The 18239-nt window shown below is 49.9% G+C and overlaps 1 pseudogene; it reads left to right on the forward strand.

The window, feature by feature from the left end:
- Positions 1–18239, forward strand: part of LOC115482028 — a 76195-nt pseudogene that overhangs the window by 38175 nt on the left and 19781 nt on the right.

Genomic DNA, 18239 nt, shown 5'->3' on the forward strand with positions numbered 1-18239 from the left:
GGGGGGGGGGGGGGGAAGGGAGGGGATGAGTGGGAGGGGAGGGGGGAATAATAGTAACAAGGGGTTCAATCACGGAATAATGTAAGGTGTTACTATTGGAATTACGGTTTGAGTTTAATGTAACATGCTGACTATTGTTTCTTTCAGTGTACATGGCAAAAGTGAAGGTAGTAAGGGGGGAGGGGGATAAGAAAGGGTACTGTTATAAAACAAAAACTGATGATAGCAACTTAAGATTAATGTACATAAGAACGATAGCTTTACAATTTGTTGTGTATGTACTCTAATGGATGTGTTACCAGGTGGAATCATCAATAAAAATGTTGACACATAAATAAATCCTTAAGAACTCTCACCAGGACTTCTCTGAGCAGGAGGCAGGTGTTTTGCAACTGAAATGTGTTATGCCTTCTCTGGAACGAGAAGGCGTAAGATGAAGTTGAAGGGGGATAGACTCAAAAAATAATCTAAGGAAATACTTCTTTACGGAAAGGGTGGTGGACGCGTGGAATGACCTCTTAGTGGAAGTAGTGGAGATGAGGATTGTATCTGAATTCAGGAAAGCATGGGACAGGCATGTGGGATTAGAGGGATGAGCCATATGGTCTTTATCTACTGTCATTTTCACTGTTCCTATGTTTTTATATAGTTTGGGTTGCACTTTCCTATGTGAATCACTTTGCAATTGCTCACATTAAGGCATGTTATCCATGAAATGAATTAAATGAAATGCATGCTTCTCCATTCCCAGCCCTATCCTCTCTCTTGACACCATGTCTTGGACTCCCCCTAAGTCCAAGTGTTTGGTCACCCAGTCAAAGAAGTTAATCAGATTAGTCTGACAAGACCTTCCTCTAGTAAAACAATGTTGCCTTGGATCCTCAACCCTTTTGATTCCAGAAATCTCTCTGTCCTCTGGTTTAGAATTGTTTCTATTAATTTAGTTACCACTGAGTTTCCAGCTTCCTCCTTACTTCCGCTTTTGTGGGATGGAAGATGGGGTCTGGGAACAGAGGAGCTTGTGCTGATTGTATCTTTTACATTTGGCAGTTCCTGTTAATAGCACCAAGAGTGGGGCAATATTCAGATCTCACATTTAGGAAACAGACTCCCAGGTTCTTTCTTCCTGGAATCAAGTCTTTGGCTTTCTTCTTCCTAATGACCTCCAGGGACTCCAAAACAAAACTAAATTCACTATCACAGGGGCCGTTTTAGCGGTGCATGGGAACTATCACTGGCTCACAGGCCTTGAAATAAAGGTCACTGATCTGGGTTCAATTCTCACAGCAGCTCCTTGTGACCTTGGGCAAGTCACTTAATCCTCCATTGCCCTCTAGGGACAGAGAAAGTACCTGCATATAATGTGTACAACGCTGCATGTGTTTAGTAACATTATAGAAATGATTAGTAGTAAGGGGTAAACTGACAGTACCTGCCTGATAGTTCAGTGTGTCACTTGTACCCAGAATAGGAGGCTCCTTCTCTTACTGTGGAGGGTGGGGTGGGGGGTTGTTTCAGTCCCCCTCCACTTTTTAAGCTATTCAGATATTCAGCTGCAGCAGTAAGTGGCATCTGAGTCGCTCACAGCCAGATATTCAGACTGGTGCCCGGTTAACATTAGTGCATAAAGTTAAGACAGCCTTTTTGGTATCCTAACTTTGGGGTCCTTTTACAAAGCTGTGGTAAAAAGTGGCCTGCAGTAGTGTGCAACATGCCAAAGCCACTCTTTACCACAGCTGGCAATTCTGTTTATTTAAATGGAGGTCATTATTGGCTGTGTGCTAATGAAAATATTGGCGTGCAGCGATTTAGGAGTCAGTAAGGGCTCACACACTAACCCGGAGGTAATTGGACAGCATGCGGCGATGGCCAATTACTGTTGAGCATGCCTACTTCCCACCCCCCATGCTAGAAAATAGAAAAATATTTTCTGGTGTGGGAAATGCTCCAGGGTGCGCCCTGCGGTAGTGGTGTAAAAGGGCCCATTCCTCAGCAATCCTCCAGACCGTTCAAGACGCCTGGGTTATGCACTCCTACCGGCAGAGGGAGACTGAGAACACTAAAACTTCTTATACAAGTAGCCTGTGCAGACTTTCTACTAACCAGTATTTTCTCAGTCTCAGCAGAGGGTAGATGTGTGCAACCTGTGCAGTGTACTCAGTCTGGTAGGCCCGTTTGGGGTTTCTAGGTTGGGTTGTAAATGTTAGAGAACCCACACTTGGATCTCTATTACAGGGTGTAAGTCCTAAGGGGCTTCTTATTTCCTGTGGGGTGTCACACCCGGGTGGCCGGGTCCCTCCCCCTGTGCTCTTCCTCTGGAGGACTGCTTGACCTCGGCTACAGACTTATTTCTCTACCCTTGAGGCGTTTAGGCATCAGGAACGAGGTTTAAAAAAAAAACGTTTTTAAAAGGCGGCTATTTTGGCCGTTCTTGTGGCAGTCCAGAGATAAAACTTCTTCAAGGGCGTTCTTGCCTTAGGCGGTTTTGCCTATTAGTCTGTCAGAGCACAAAGCAACTGTTTGTTTTTATTGTGCTCATGGCCATTATGTCTAAGCCGGCGAGCTGTCGGTTTTGCGCGAAGTGCGGCGTTGAAGTGAAAGGTGGCCAATGTAAATTTTGTGGGGAGCCTACGTTGTCAGTGCTCTTGCCCCCCGTGCTTTCTCCTGAGTTGGCGGAGGTGTTGGGCGGCGATTTGACCGCACATTCTGGGCTGGCAACGGCAGGGCCGGTTTTGGCGGGAAATGCGGCCATTTTGGCTGCGCGTCCTGGGTCGGCCTCGATGGAGCCGTTTTTTGGCGGGAAGCGCAGCCCTTTTGGCTGCGCATTCCGTACCGGCGCCGGGGGACCCGTGTGTGGCGGGAGGCGCGCCTAGTTTAGCCGCGGATCACGCGATGGACCTGCCGCCTCAGGAGCGAGGGGGGTCTGTCGCGGAGACTGCGGGAAGTGTTGTTGGGGCTTCAGTAGCGTCGGGGGGGGGGTCTGGTTTCCCCCCTGAGTTTGTTTGGTCTCTGTATAATGCCTGGAGAGCTGGCCCCTCTCAGGCTGTTTGTTCCCCGGAGGCTGCTAGCTCAGTGGGAGTTGAGCACCCGCGGGTGGATATTTCGGAGCCTATGGAGATACTTTCTTTGCCTGGGTCGGAGGTTTGGATTGACCCAGGAGAGGAGGATCTCTTAGATGATTCTGAGGATCAGGATGGGCTAAGGCCTGGGGAAGATTCTTCAGTGGTTCGCATTTTTCATAAGGAGGAGTTGTTAGAGCTCATTGATCAGGTGATCTCTACTTTGAAGTTTGCTCCGGCGGCCACTCCCTCTGCGGAGGGACCCCAGGTAGATCCCTTGGTTAAGGGGATTCGGAGAGCCTCCCGTTCCTTTCCCATGAACATGGTTTTTCAGGAATGGTCGGTGCCGGAGGCTGCTTGTAAGGTGTCTAGGGCTATGGCGCGGTTGTATCCCTTGCCTCCGGAAGATTTGGCCCTGCTGAAACCACCTACTGTGTATGCTGTGGTTACGGCAGTTACTAAGGCTACGGCCATTTCGGTGGATGGCGGTACAGCCTTACGGGATCCTCAGGATAGGAAGCTAGAGTCCTTTCTGAAGCGCAGCTTTGATTTGTCGGCTTGCAAGCCTCTGTGTGTGGGGGCTTGGTAGCCAGACCTTGTTTCCGTTGGGCGGAGAAGCTCTTGGATGAGCCTGCGTTAGATAGGACTGGTTTGGTTTGGTTCGGGACCTGGCCAAATTGGAGATGGGGGTCTTTGTTTTTGGCGGACATCCTTTATGATTTGCTAAGGGCTTCGGCTAAGAATATGGCTCTGGCGGTGACAGCTCGCAGGGTTCTTTGGCTTAGGGGCTGGGTGGCAGATGCAGCCTCTAAAGCAAAGTTGTGTTCTCTACCTTTCAAAGGTTCTATGTTGTTTGGAGAGGACTTGGATAAACTGATGAGTGGTCTTGGGGATACCATGGTCTCACGGTTGCTGGAGTTACGGCCTAAGACGGCTAGTCAAGGTAGTTCGGCTAGAGGTTGGTTTAAGGACGCGAGGCGGTACAGGCCGGGCAGATTTATATCTCCTTCTAAAAGCAGGTTTTTCCAGCGGACGCAGTCCTTTCGAGGGGGTCGTCGAGGAGGTCGGGACTCCTCCGGAGGTGCCGGAAATGGTAATAAGTTCTCCTTATGAAGGTGTGCGGGTCCAGCCTCTGGTGAAGGTCGGGGCGCGACTTTGTCTGTTTTATCAGGGGTGGACCCAAATTACTTCAGATCAGTGGGTGCTGGAGGTCGTTCGCGACGGTTATGCGCTCGAGTTTGAGCACCCGCTGCCGGATCTGTTTCTTCCCTCTCCTTGTCACTCTCGAGTCATGTTAAAGGCTATTCAAGAGACTCTGGGTCGCTTAATCCAGTTGGGAGCTGTGGTATCTGTTCCTCGGCACTAGTAGGGAATGGGTTGTTATTCCATTTACTTTGTGGTGTCGAAGAAGGAGGACCAGTTTCGACCCATTTTAGATCTTAAGAGGGTCAATGGGGCGCTCAAGGTGCCATCCTTCCGCATGGAGACTCTGCGCTCGGTCATAGTGGCTGTTCATCAGGGAGAATTTCTCACATCACTGGATCTTATGGAAGCGTATCTGCACATGCCGATTTGAGAGGCCCATCAGCGTTTCCTTCGTTTTGCTGTTTTAGGGAGGCACTTTCAGTTCTGTGCTCTGGCTTTTGGTCTGGCAACGGCTCCACGCACCTTCTCCAAGATAATGGTGGTGGTAGCAGCGGCTTTGCGGAGGCAGGGAATTTTGGTGCATCCATATCTGGACGACTGGTTGATCCGGGCGAAGTCTCGGGCTCACAGTGTTGCGGCGACGGCTCAGGTGGTCGCGTTTCTGGAATCGCTCGGATGGGTAGTGAATGTAGTCAAAAGTCAATTGATCCCATCGCAGAGTCTGGAGTACTTGGGAGTGCGGTTCGACACGACAGTGGGTCGTGTTTTTCTGCCGGATTCTCGGATCGCCTCTCTTCAGCAGCAGGTCCGGCTGTTAATGTCCGTTCAGAGTCTGACGGTTCGAATGTACCTTCGGGTTCTGGGCCTCAGAGCAGCGACAATAGAGTTAGTACCATGGGCCAGGGCGCATATGAGTCAGCTTCAGGCGGCTCTGTTGTCCCGGTGGTCTCCCCAGGTACACAGTTTGGAGTTGTGGTTGCCATTGAGGGGTGCTCCTCGGCGCAGTCTCCAGTGGTGGCTGTGCTCGGCACATCTGAAAAAGGGCATGCCGTTGGAACCTCCTCAGTGGGTGATTCTGGTAACGGATGCCAGTCTGCTGGGCTGAGGAGCTCAGTGTCTCGGTCGGTCCACGCAGGGGCGGTGGTTGATGGAGGAAGCTCAGTGGTCTATCAACTGGTTGGAGATGAGGGCGATTCGGCTAGCTCTGTTGGCGTTTCGCTCAAGTGTGGTCGGAAAGGCGGTAAGAGTCATGTCCGACAACGCGACAGCGGTAGCGTATGTCAACTGGCAGGGTGGTTGGCAGTTGAGACGGCTCTGCTCATGAGTTGGGCGGAAAGGCATCTAGTGCAGATTTCGGCGGCGCACATGGCCGGGATGGACAACATGAACGCGGATTTTCTAAGCAGACACATGTTGGACCCCGAAGAATGGTGTCTGCACCGGTCGGTGTTCGACCAGATAGTTCTAAAGTGGGGAATGCCAGTAGTGGATCTCATGGCGTCGGAGTCAGGTTCCTCGGTATTTCAGTCAGCGTCGGGATCCGCGAGTGGAAGGGATCGATGCGTTGGTCCTTCAGTGGCCTCAGCGGGTGTTGCTGTACGTGTTTCCCCCGTGGCCCTTGATAGGTCGAGTCCTACAGAGGGTAGAATGTCATGCAGGTCCGGAGTTGGTGGCTCCGAATTGGCTGCGTCGGACGTGGTTCGGGGATCTGATGCGCTTGTTAGAAGGTGAGCCTCTGCGGCTGGGGGGCTCGGTGCTGTTGTGTCAGGGTCCAATTGTCATGCCGGATCCTGCTCGGTTCTCTCTTACGGTGTGGCCCTTGAGAGGGAACGGTTGAGAAGGAAAGGGTTTTCCCCTCAGGTGATTCAGACGATGCTGCGGTCTCGCAAACGTTCGACGTCTTTGGCCTAGGTGCGTATGTGGCGCATATTTGAAGATTGGTGTGGGGACCGGGCGTGTGTCCCTTCAACAGCTTCTGTGTCGTGCATTTTAGATTTCTTGCAGGATGGTTTTTAGAAGGGCCTTTCATTGTCATCGTTGAAGGTGCAGCAGGCTGCTTTGGCGTGTTTTCGGGGTAAGGTGCAGAGCAGGTTGGTTGCGTCTTCCCCGGATGTGGTCCATTTTTTGAGGGGGGTGAAGTTCCTTCGCCCTCCTTAGCGGCCGGTAGTTCCTCAGTGGGATCTTAATATCGTTCTTGACTCTTTGGCGGGTTCTCCTTTTGAGCCCTTGGAGTCTTGTTCGATAAAAGACCTTACTATGAAGGTGGTCTTTTTGGTAGCTATATCGTCGGCTCGCAGGATTTCGGAACTTCAGGCTCTTTCATGTAGGCCTCCGTTTCTGTGGTTTTCTAAGGAAAAGGTTTTGCTGCGTCCAGTCGCTTCGTTTTTGCCTAAGGTGGTATCCTCCTTTCATGTCAATCAGATGATTTCATTGGCGGTCTTGGGGGACCGGATGGGGGATGCTTCTCAGCGTCGTTTGGCGAAATTGGATGTGCGCAGAGTGTTGAAGGTTTACTTGCGCAGGTTGGAGGAATTCAGGTCTTGAACAGGTTATTTGTTCTTCATGGGGGGCCCAAGAAGGTAGCAGCTACTACTAAGGCATCTATAGCTCGGTGGTTGAAGGATGCCATCTCTTCGGCTTACATATTGCATGGCCGTACGGTGCCGGTGGGGCTCAAGGCACATTCCACTAGGGGGATGGCAGCTTCTTGGGCAGAGTAGTTTTGTTCCACCGGTGGACTTTTGTAGAGCGGCGGTGTGGTCCTCCCTGCATTCTTTTGTCAAACATTACAGAGTGGATGTACAGGCAAGGGAGGATGCCAGTTTTGGAGCTGCAGTCCTGTCCTCTGGGCTTCGCAGGTCCCACCCTTAGATGTGTTTACTGCTTTGGTACATCCCAAGCGTCTTGAACGGTCTGGAGGATTGCTGAGGAAGGTGAAATTAGGCCTTACCTGCTAATTTTCTTTCCTCTAGATCCTCCAGACCGTTCAAGAGCCCACCCAGTGTACCGGACAGTTCAGTATGATATTTTCTTTCTTTCTTTATTTAATTGCATTTGTATCCCACATTTTCCCACCTCTTTGCAGGCTCAGTGTGGCTTACAATACATCATGGATAATGGAAAAGAGAAGAGAATAGACATTTGGTGTTACAGAAGGATTTGGGGTTGCACAGTAATGGAATACATGATAGTAATATAACAGAAGGCATTATTAACATTTCTGGATATATGTGGGAGTTTCACATGTTTAGATCTTTGTGGTATATCTTGTCGAAGAGATGGGTCTTTAGTAGTTTACGGAAGTTAGTCAGTTCATAGGTCTCTTTTAGGTTGCTTGGCAATGCGTTCCAGAATTGCGTGCTCATATAGGAAAAGGTTGATGCGTGCATTAATTTGTATTTTAGACCTTTACAGTTGGGGAAATGAAGATTGAGGAATGTGCGAGATGATTTTTTAGCATTTCTGGGTGGTAGGTCTATCAGGTCTGACATGTAGGCTGGGGCATCGCCATGGATGATTTTATGTACTAGGGTACATACTTTGAACGTGATGTGATGCGTTCTATGAGTGGTAGCCAGTGTAGCTTCTCACGTAGGGGTTTTTGCTCTTTTGTATTTTGATTTTCCAAATATGAGTCTGGCTGCCGTGTTCTGGGCTGTTTGGAGTTTTTTTGAGTATTTGTTCTTTGCAGCCAGTGTAGAGTGAGTTGCAGTAGTCTAGATGACTGAGTACTAATGATTGTACCAGATTACGGAAGACGGTCCTTGGGAAGAATGGTCTTACTCTTTTTAGTTTCCACATTGAGTGGAACATCTTTTTGGTTGTGTTTTTCGTGTGATTCTCAAGTGTTAGGTGCCGATCAATGGTAACTCCAAGAATTTTCAGGGTTTCCGAAATTGGTAGATTTAGTTTTGGTGTGTTGATGGTGGTAAATTTGCTCTTGTTATGTTGAGAGGTGAGTATTAGGCATTGGGTTTTTTTCTGCGTTGAGTTTTAGCTGAAAGGCATCTGCCCAGGAGTGCATGATATGTTTGGTTGATGTCATTGGAAATTTCTTTAAGGTCTTGTTTGAATGGGATGTAGATTGTTACATCATCAGCGTAAATGTATGGGTTGAGGTTTTGGTTTGATAGTAGTTTGGCCAAGGGTGTCATCATTAGGTTGAATATGGTCGGTGAGAGGGGAGATCCCTGTGGAACTCCACATTCAGGTGTCCATGTGGCTGATGTAATCGAATTTGATGTCACTTGATATGAGCGTGTGGTTAGGAATCCTTTAAACCAATTAAGAACGTTGCATCCGATACCGAAGTATTCAAGGATGTGTAGTAGGGTTCCATGATCAACCATGTCGAAGGCGCTTGACATATCGAATTGTAGAAGTAATATATTCTTGCCAGTTGCAATCGTTTGTTTGAATTTAGTCATGAGCGTAACTAGTACTGTGATTAGAAAGAAATCCTGACTGGGAGCCGTGTAATATTGAGAACTTGTTTAGATAGTCTGTGAGTTGTTTGGTTACCATCCCTTCTGTTATTTTGGTTATTAAGGGAATGCATGCTACTGGTCTATAGTTGGTTAATTCACTCGCATTTTTCTTTGCATCTTTGGGTATGGGGGTGAGTAGAATGTTTCCTTTCTCCTTTGGGAAGAGTCCATTTTGTAGCATAAAATTCATGTGTTTCGTTAAATCTGTTATAAAGTGTTGGGGGGGCCGATTTCATAAGGTTATTTGGGCATATATCTAGTTGCAATGAGATTTGGCGAATCTTTTAAGCGTTTGGGCGATGAGATCTTCCGATAGCATCTCGAATTCAGTCCAAATCTTATCTGCTGGGTATACTCCAGGGTCTGGGTCTAGATAGTCTAGGAGTGCAGCGTATTCGATGGGGCTGACAGGTATTTTAAGTCGCAGTTGTACTATTTTCTCTTTGAAGTACTTTGTGAGGTTTTCAGCTCCTGGTGTGTCTTTGCTGTTGTTCGTGACTGGTGTGGTGTCTAGTAGTTTATTTACGAGTTGGAAGAGTTTGTGTGTGTCCTTGTAGTTCGGTCCAATTTCAGTTTTGTAGTATAGTCTTTTGGTTTGTCTTATGGTGTATTTATATTTCCTTCGGAGTTCTTTCCAAGCATTAAGTGTGGGATCATCTTTCTTTTTATTCCATGCCCGTTCTAATTTCCTAACTTGTGTTTTGAGTTTTTTCAGTTCTTCGTTGAACCACGGTATTGAGTTCTTTCTGTGCGAGGTTCTAGTTTGAGTTGGGGCGATGTTGTCTAATATTGTTCTGCATCTATCATCCCAATCTAGACTTCAGTTGCTGATATTTCTAGTAGCTCCTGTGATTTGGGCCCTGGAATTTTACTAAGGGCAGTTTGTGATACTCTTTGTGCCCATCTGCAGTTGAATTCCCCCGTCTTAAGGGGAGGAGATCTGAGTGTGGATTCAGTGGTTTTGTTTAGGTGGAGGTGTTTTGTTCCTCTGCTTTGTTACTGTTTTACTTGTTAGTAGAAGGTCTGCACAGGCTACTTGTATAAGAAGTTTTAGTGTTCTCAGTCTCCCCCTGCTGGTAGGAGTGCATAACCCAAGTGTCTTGAACGGTCTGGAGGATCTAGAGGAAAGAAAATTAGCAGGTAAGGCCTAATTTCACCTTATGAAGTTACTTAGCTGCTTAGCAGACTGAAAGTTGCCACTAACTGGCTAAGTAGGTGCTCTTTCCATATCATCAAGCTGATCAATCCATAGACTGGTGGGTTGTGTCCATCTACCAGCAGGTGGAGATAGAGAGCAATCCTTTTGCCTCCCTATATGTGGTCATGTGCTGCCGGAAACTCCTCAGTATGTTCTCTATCTCAGCAGGTGGTGGTCACACACAGCAGCAGCTCTGGCTAGGCCTCCAAGCCTAATTTTTAGGTTTTGTTGAGTGCCTGGGGTTGAGGGCTCTTCTTGAGCAAGTGCAAACCTGGTGGCGCCAGGTCCCTCCTTTTCTCCCCCTCCCGCTGGCTCCGTTAAAAAAAAAAAAAAAAAAAAAATTTTGAACGTCCTTAAAGGCGTTTATTTCGACGTTTATTTAAACGTTTATTGCAGCAATACTCACTGGGACACCAGGTCGTTACAGCTCGGAGCGGAAAGCAGGTAATTTTTACCTTTTTATAGCGGGCAGGGGGTTCCCCGATTGATCTCCACGTGGCATATGGCGTCGGAGGGCGAGGGCGCAAAGGGTCGCTCCCCGGATCGCTTCGGCGCTTCTAGAGGGGATGCGGGGGTATTAAAATCTGATTCGCCCTTGTTGGGTGACAGTTTCGTGACCGATGAGTGTCCCGGTCCTTCCTCCGGCGTGGCGGTTTTTCCCGCCATAAACGCCCATCCCCCGCTGCTCGCCTCCGCCATCTTGGCCGGCCACGCGGCTCGGACGGCTTCTTCGTGGGCCGCCCTTGAGGGAGACATTAATGCCATGGACGCCCTTAATTTGGGCGACGGCACCAAAGCGGCTAAAGTTAAGCGCCGTTTTTCCCGCGCGGCTCCTTCACGGAGTGTCGCGCCGGACGCCATTTTGGATGCGCAGCATGGCTCTCCCCCGCTCTTGCGAGCGCCGGTTGAGGGTGCGTCTAGGGCTGTAGCCCAGGCTGCGGAAGTGCACAGTCTGGGGGGTTTCTCCCCCGAGTTTGTCTTGCTGCTGCATCAGGCCTTCCTTATGCAAAACGCTGCCCCTGCTCCCTCGTTTGGTAAAGAGGTTGAGGTCCCCGGAGGTAAACGCCCTCGGGTTGATTCCCAGGCCTTGGAGGACCTTGTCTCCTCCGATGTAGATGAGGGCAGCGTATCTGAGTTCTCCCAACGGTCCTTTGCGGATTCCTTGGAGGAGACGGATCCCCGCTCGGTTGGAGCGGATGACCCCTCTGCAGCGCGGCTTTTTAGCTCAGAGGATTTGCCCAACCTGTTAGTGCAGGCCATGGGCATTTTGAAGATTTCCTCTCCGGAGGACGTCTCTCCCTCAGCCCCTGTTGGCTCTGCCATTATGCTGGGGACGAAACGCCCGCCTAGAACCTTCCACGTGCATGATGCTATGCACACCTTAATTTCGGCTCAATGGGATGTCCCGGAAGCGAGCCTCAAAGTGGCTAGGGCTATGTCCCGCCTATATCCTTTGCCTGAAAGTGAACGTGAGGCCTATCTGTGGCCTACAGTGGATTTGTTAATCACTGCGGTGACTAAGAAAACGGCTTTGCCGGTGGAAGGTGGCACGGCCCTAAAGGACGCCCAAGACAGAAGATTGGAGGCGGCCTTAAGGTCGTCCTTTGAGGCGACTGCTTTAAGTTTGCAGGCCTTGGTTTGCGGTTCCTATGTGGCCAGGGCGTGCCTGACTATGGTGCAGCGGGCTTCCCCCTCGGATCATTCCTTGAGGGCTGATTGGCCGGCCCTGGAATCGGGCTTAGCCTATTTGGCAGACTTGCTGTATGATGTCTTGAGAGCCTCACCTAAAGGCATGGCTCAGACAGTCTCTGCGCGGCGGTGGCTTTGGCTGAAGCATTGGTCTGCTGACCACGCCTCTAAATCCCGCCTGGCTAGATTGCCTTTTAAAGGCAAGCTGCTCTTTGGGGTCGAGCTGGACAAAATCGTGACCGATCTCGGCACGTCTAAGGGCAAGAAGTTACCAGAGGTCAGGGCTCGGGCTAGTACTCGCCCCGGTACCTCCAGGGGACGGTTTCAGGAAGCCCGTCGGTACCGCCCGGGCAGGTCGGGCTCCTCTGCCCCCTCTTCCTTCAAGAGGAATTTCTCCCCCAAGCAGCATTCCTTTCGCAGAGACCGCCGTCCCGGAGGTGCTCCCTCCGGTCCTCCCCCAGGGTCTCGTACCCAATGACGGGGCCTTGGTCCACGCCCCAGTGCAGATTGGAGGACGGCTGTCCTCGTTTAAGGGCGAGTGGACCACAATAACTTCAGACGCTTGGGTGCTGGAAGTCATCAGAGACGGCTACAAGCTAGAGTTCTGCCGACCCTTAAGAGACGGGTTTGTACTCTCTCCCTGCAAGTCTCCGGTCAAAGCTGTGGCAGTGCAGCAGACCTTGGACAACCTGATCCGCCTGGGGGCGGTCGTTCCGGTGCCAGAAAATCAGATTGGCAAGGGACGTTACTCCATTTACTTTGTGGTACCAAAGAAAGGAGGTTCTGTCCGGCCTATCCTCGACCTCAAAGGGGTCAATCGGGCCTTGAAAGTGCGGCACTTTCGCATGGAGACTCTCCGCTCTGTTATAGCGGCAGTGAAGGCAGGAGAGTTCTTGGCTTCCTTGGACATCAAGGAAGCGTACCTGCATATTCCCATCTGGCCTCCTCACCAACGCTTTCTGCGTTTTGCAGTCCTGGGACGACACTTCCAGTTCAGAGCCCTCCCTTTCGGGTTGGCTACTGCTCCGCGGACCTTTTCCAAAGTAATGGTGGTCATAGCGGCCTGCCTGCGAAAGGAAGGAGTACAAGTCCATCCTTATCTGGACGACTGGTTGATCCGAGCCCCCTCTTATGCAGAGTGCGGCAAAGCTGTGGACCGGGTGGTTGCTCTTTTGAGCTCCCTGGGGTGGATCATCAACTGGGAGAAGAGCCAGCTGCGCCCGACTCAGTCCCTGGAGTATCTGGGAGTTTGATTCGACACCCAGGTGGGCAGAGTGTTCCTGCCAGACAATCGGATTGTCAAACTTCAGGCTCAGGTGGACCAGTTCCTAGTAGCCTCTCCTCTTCGGGCTTGGGACTATGTGCAGCTGTTGGGCTCTATGATGGAAGTAGTGCCCTGGGCCAGGGCTCATATGAGACCACTACAACACTCTCTGCTGCAGCGCTGGACTCCGATGTCGGAGGATTATGCTGTGCGCCTTCCCTTGGACCCAGCAGTGCGCAAGGCGCTGAGCTGGTGGATGCAGACAGACAAGTTGTCTGCGGGAATGCCTCTGGTGACCCCAGAGTGGATTGTCGTCACGACGGATGCCTCTTTGTCAGGCTGGGGAGCCCACTGCTTGGGAAGGACAGCGCAGGGGCTCTGGTCTCCTGCAGAGGCAAAGTGGTCTATCAACCTCCTGGAACTCAGAGCCATTCGGTTGGCGCTTTTGGAGTTCATCCCGTTACTGGCCTTGAAGCCAGTACGGGTCCTGTCGGACAATGCCACGGCTGTGGCCTATGTCAACCGCCAGGGAGGTACCAAGAGCGCCCCTCTAGCCAAGGAGGCCATGAATCTATGCCAGTGGGCGGAAGCGAACCTGGAACAGCTGTCAGCGGCCCACATTGCTGGAGTCATGAATGTCAAGGCGGACTTTCTCAGTCGCCATACCTTGGAGCCCGGAGAGTGGCAACTATCGGCTCAGGCGTTCTTGGACATCACGAAGCGCTGGGGCCAGCCGAGCCTAGATCTGATGGCGTCATCGGCCAATTGCCAAGTGCCGCGCTTTTTCAGCAGAGGACGGGACCCTCGATCCCTGGGAGTAGATGCTCTTCTCCAGTGGCCAACACAAGAGCTTCTCTATGTGTTCCCGCCCTGGCCCATGCTGGGCAGGGTGCTAGACCGGGTGGCAAAGCATCCGGGCCGGATAATCCTGGTGGGTCCGGATTGGCCCAGACGTCCCTGGTATGCGGACTTGATCAGGCTTTCAGTCGACGATCCTCTGCGACTGCCAGTGGAGCAGGGCCTGTTACAACAGGGTCCCGTGGTGATGGAGGATCCCTCCCCCTTTGGTCTTACGGCCTGGCTATTGAGCGGCAGCGTCTGAGAAAGAAGGGCTTCTCAGACAAGGTCATCGCCACTATGCTGAGAGCGAGGAAGCGCTCTACTTCTACTGCTTACGCCAGGGTTTGGCGTATCTTTGCAGCGTGGTGTGAAGCAGGCTCACTTTCTCCCTTCACTGCTCCAATTTCTTCAGTGTTGGCGTTCCTGCAAGAAGGTCTGGAGAAAGGCCTGTCGCTCAGTTCCCTTAAAGTCCAGGTAGCGGCTCTGACTTGCTTCAGGGGCCGCCTGAAGGGTGTTTCCCTGGCTTCTCAGCCAGATGTGGTGCGCTTTCTCAAAGGAGTTAATCACCTGCGCCCTCCTCTGCACTCTGTGGTGCCTGCGTGGAATCTCAACCTGGTGCTAAGAGCTTTGCAGAAGCCGCCTTTTGAACCCTTGTCGAGGGCATCTCTGAAAGACCTGACGTTGAAAGCAGTCTTTTTGGTGGCTATCACTTCAGCCAGAAGAGTTTCCGAGCTCCAGGCGCTCTCATGTCGAGAGCCTTTTCTGCAGTTCACTGAGGCAGGAGTGACTATTCGCACAGTGCCTTCCTTCCTGCCCAAGATTGTTTCTCGCTTCCATGTGAATCAGCAGCTCTGTCTCCCTTCCTTTCGTAGGGAGGACTACCCAGAGGAGTACTCTGCTCTCAAATATCTGGATGTGAGACGTGTCATCATCAGATACTTGGAAGTGACCAATGATTTCCGGAAATCGGATCATCTGTTTGTCCTGTTTGCAGGTCCTCGTAAGGGTCTGCAGGCTGCTAAGCCTACAGTGGCAAGATGGGTCAAGGAAGCCATTGCAGCGGCTTATGTGGCCGTGGGGAAGATGCCGCCTATCCAGCTGAAGGCTCACTCCACAAGAGCTCAGGCGGCCTCGATGGCAGAGGCCGGGTCCGTCTCCTTGGCAGAGATATGCAAGGCGGCAACTTGGGCATCGGCCCATACATTCTCCAAGCATTACCGCTTGACTGTGGCTGCTCGGGCGGAGGCCCGGTTTGGAGCCGCAGTGTTGCGGTCAGGGATTTCAATGTCCCGCCCTGGGTGAGTACTGCTTCGGTACATCCCACCAGTCTATGGATTGATCAGCTTGATGATATGGAAGGTAAAATTATGTATCATACCTGATAATTTTCTTTCCATTAATCATAGCTGATCAATCCATAGCCCCTCCCAGATATCTGTATTGTTTATATTCTGGTTGAATTTTAGGTTCAAGTTTAGTCTTCAGTTACTTCAGGAGGACTTCGTGTTCAAGTTTTTTCACTTGGATCCTACAAGAGTTGAGACGAGTTTGTGTAACAGTGAGCTGCTGCATTCCTCTCCCCTCCGTTTTACGGGGCTGGATTGAGACATAAATTCTGCCGGCACTCCCTCCCGCTTCGTGCGGCTGTAGGGCAGCTTTGTACCCCTCCCGCTTCGGCGGTGTTAGGGTCAGTCAGCTCCTCCCGCGTTTGCGGTTGCAGGATAAGCCAGATCCCCCCGCATCGGCGGGTGTGGTGTCCCTCCCCCGCTCCACGGGGATGAGCTGGACGGATTCCCCTCCCCCACTTGTGTGGGGATGAGCTGGGTTAATTCCCCTCCCCCGTTTCGGCGGTGGTGAGCTGGGCAGAGTGTCCCTTTGTGGGTGTAATTCTCTAAGTGCTGAGTCCTGCGGATGGAGCTTTGATATCGACATACTGAGGAGTTTCCGGCAGCACATGACCACATATAGGGAGGCAAAAGGATTGCTCTCTATCTCCACCTGCTGGTAGATGGACACAACCCACCAGTCTATGGATTGATCAGCTATGATTAATGGAAAGAAAATTATCAGGTATGATACATAATTTTACCTTCCACACTCTGCCCCCAGCCTGCCTTTAATCTGATTAGGAAATGGCCAGTTAGCAGTAATCAGTTAAATGCCACTGAATATTGATCTATAGCAATTAGATGAACAATCTGTATAAAATAACTACTGATAGCAGAGATTTCCATTATGTTTATGCAGTTGCAGAATCCACAACAGAGCTGTCTGTAGCTCTTGAAGAAAGGAGTTGTCCACTTCAATATTAAAATGATCAGGTTATTGTTAGAATATATTTCTGATGATGATCAGCACAACAGCACCCCTCATTTTTTTTGTCTCTGTAGAAATGGAGGTGACTATGAAAACAGCGTTCCCTGTGTGGGAACTTTTTTTTTTTTTTTTAAGTTTACTATATTTTTCCTGTAACAGGCTCCCACAGTGTCAGGCCTGACATATTATTCCAGTTTGAGCAAGAGGGATTTGGGACTGAGCCTCAGGATTCTGAGGAAAGAGGAAATCTGACCACAGCCACATGTGAGGAACTGCATCAAACAGGTGATGTAACTTGAATTAAAGCTAGAAGCAAACTGATCCAAACGTCCTACAAGAAAGACAGCTCCTCTGGACCAGGCACAGTGAGAATGAGGTGTTTTAATCATGGCCCCTGCTTCTAAGTTCTAACCTTTGTCGTGTGGATAATGTAATTGTTATGTTTCCCTTATTTTTACTTTTCTCTTTACATTATCTGATTTGCCTCTTTCCTTCTCTTTGGGGCTAATTTTCGAATGAGAAAAACATCTAAAAAGTGGCATAAAGCAGCATTTGGACATTTTCCTCATCAAATCATCCAAATCAGTATTTTCAAAACCTATTTTTCAGATGTTTTTCTATGATTTTTATCTGTAGTGCGTCCATTCTCAAGCAGACGTATCGGGGTGGGGGTGGGGGTGGGGGGTTGAGTGGGATTTGGACATTCCTAAGACTTGGATGTTTTTCGGCCATAATGAAACAAAACTAAACCGTCCAGGACTAAAACTAAGATGTTTTGAGCTAGACCTGTTTTTAGAACGAATAAGGTACAAAAAGGTGCCCTAACTGACCAGATGACCACTGGAGGGAATTAGGGATGACCTCCCCTTACTCCCTCAGTGGTCATTGACCCCCTCCCATCCCCCCAAAATATGATTAAAAACATTAATTGCCAGCCTCAGATGTTATACTAAGGTCCATTGGAGCAGCTTTCAGGTCCCTGGAGTAGGCTAGTGGTGGGTGCTGTGCACTGCAGACAGGTGGACCCAGGCCCATACCTCCCCCTACCTGTTACACTTGTGGCGGAAAATGTGATTCCTCCAGTACTAACCAGAAACCCACGGTACCCACACATAGATGTCCCCTTCACCCATAAGGGCTATTGTAGTGGCGTAAAGTTGGGAGTTCTAGGTTTTGGGGGTCTCAGCAGACAAGATAAGGGAAGTTGGGTGAGATGTATACCTGGGAGCATTTATTTATTTGTTGCATTTGTATCCCACCTATTTGCAGGCTCAATGAAGTCCACTGCTGTGCCCCCTAGGGTGCCCCATTGTTCTCGTGGGATGTCTGTGTGGCCCGTCTACTAAAAATGTTGGCTCATCCTACATCCCAATGGCTTGATCTTGTGCATTTTTCACTTGGACTTTTGTTCTCTGTGAGCCACACAATCAATTTTTTTAAAGTACCAAGTTTACTTTTCTTGCTTTCTGGAGTCCGCGGTCCATTTCCCACCATCCTTTTGCCTCTGCTGTACCCCGTGGGAATTCAGAGTTCTCCACCTGGGTGGATTTCTAGTGGAGCTATTAGAACATGCCATACAAAAAAAATGTTCAAATTGTGATTATCACTTCATGAACAACACAAGCTCCTTCCACTGCCAGACACTTTGATTAAAGCCGATGGGTTTTAGTTTGTGTGGTAACTCTGTAGGATGGGGAGACCATTAGTCCTGGGCATTTTTATTTGCGGTAAAGCCACCTTTTGGCAGCCCTTGCCCCAGAGCCCGCTTTCAAACAGGCTACAGACACTGCAAAATAACATAAAACCCTTCAAAAAGACACTCAAAACCTATACACATAGGCGGTCGGTGACCCAACTGTTTGGGGGGGGCTAAAGGGGGTGGGGTTAGGGGTGGGGCCAGGGGCCAGGGGCGGAGCTTACATCCATAATTGTCTGACAACACACAGGAAAAAAAAAATAAGTAAAAAACAAAAGAGTCACAATACCTTTTATTACATTTAGATATTAGATACCAGTAAGAAAGGCCCGTTTCTGAGACCAATGAAACGGGCGCTAGCAAGGTTTTAATCATAATGTGTATGTTTGAGAGAGTGTGTGTGAGAGTGACTGTGTGAGAGAGAGAGACAGAGTGAATGTGCGAGTGTGTGTGTGACAGAGTGAGAGTGTGTGTGAGAGAATGGTTGAGCACAATCCATTTTAATAATAGGCTATGGATTTTTCCTTTAGGAAGCCATCAAAAT

This window comes from Microcaecilia unicolor, chromosome 1, assembly GCF_901765095.1.
Source record: "Microcaecilia unicolor chromosome 1, aMicUni1.1, whole genome shotgun sequence".
Lineage (NCBI taxonomy): Eukaryota > Metazoa > Chordata > Amphibia > Gymnophiona > Siphonopidae > Microcaecilia > Microcaecilia unicolor.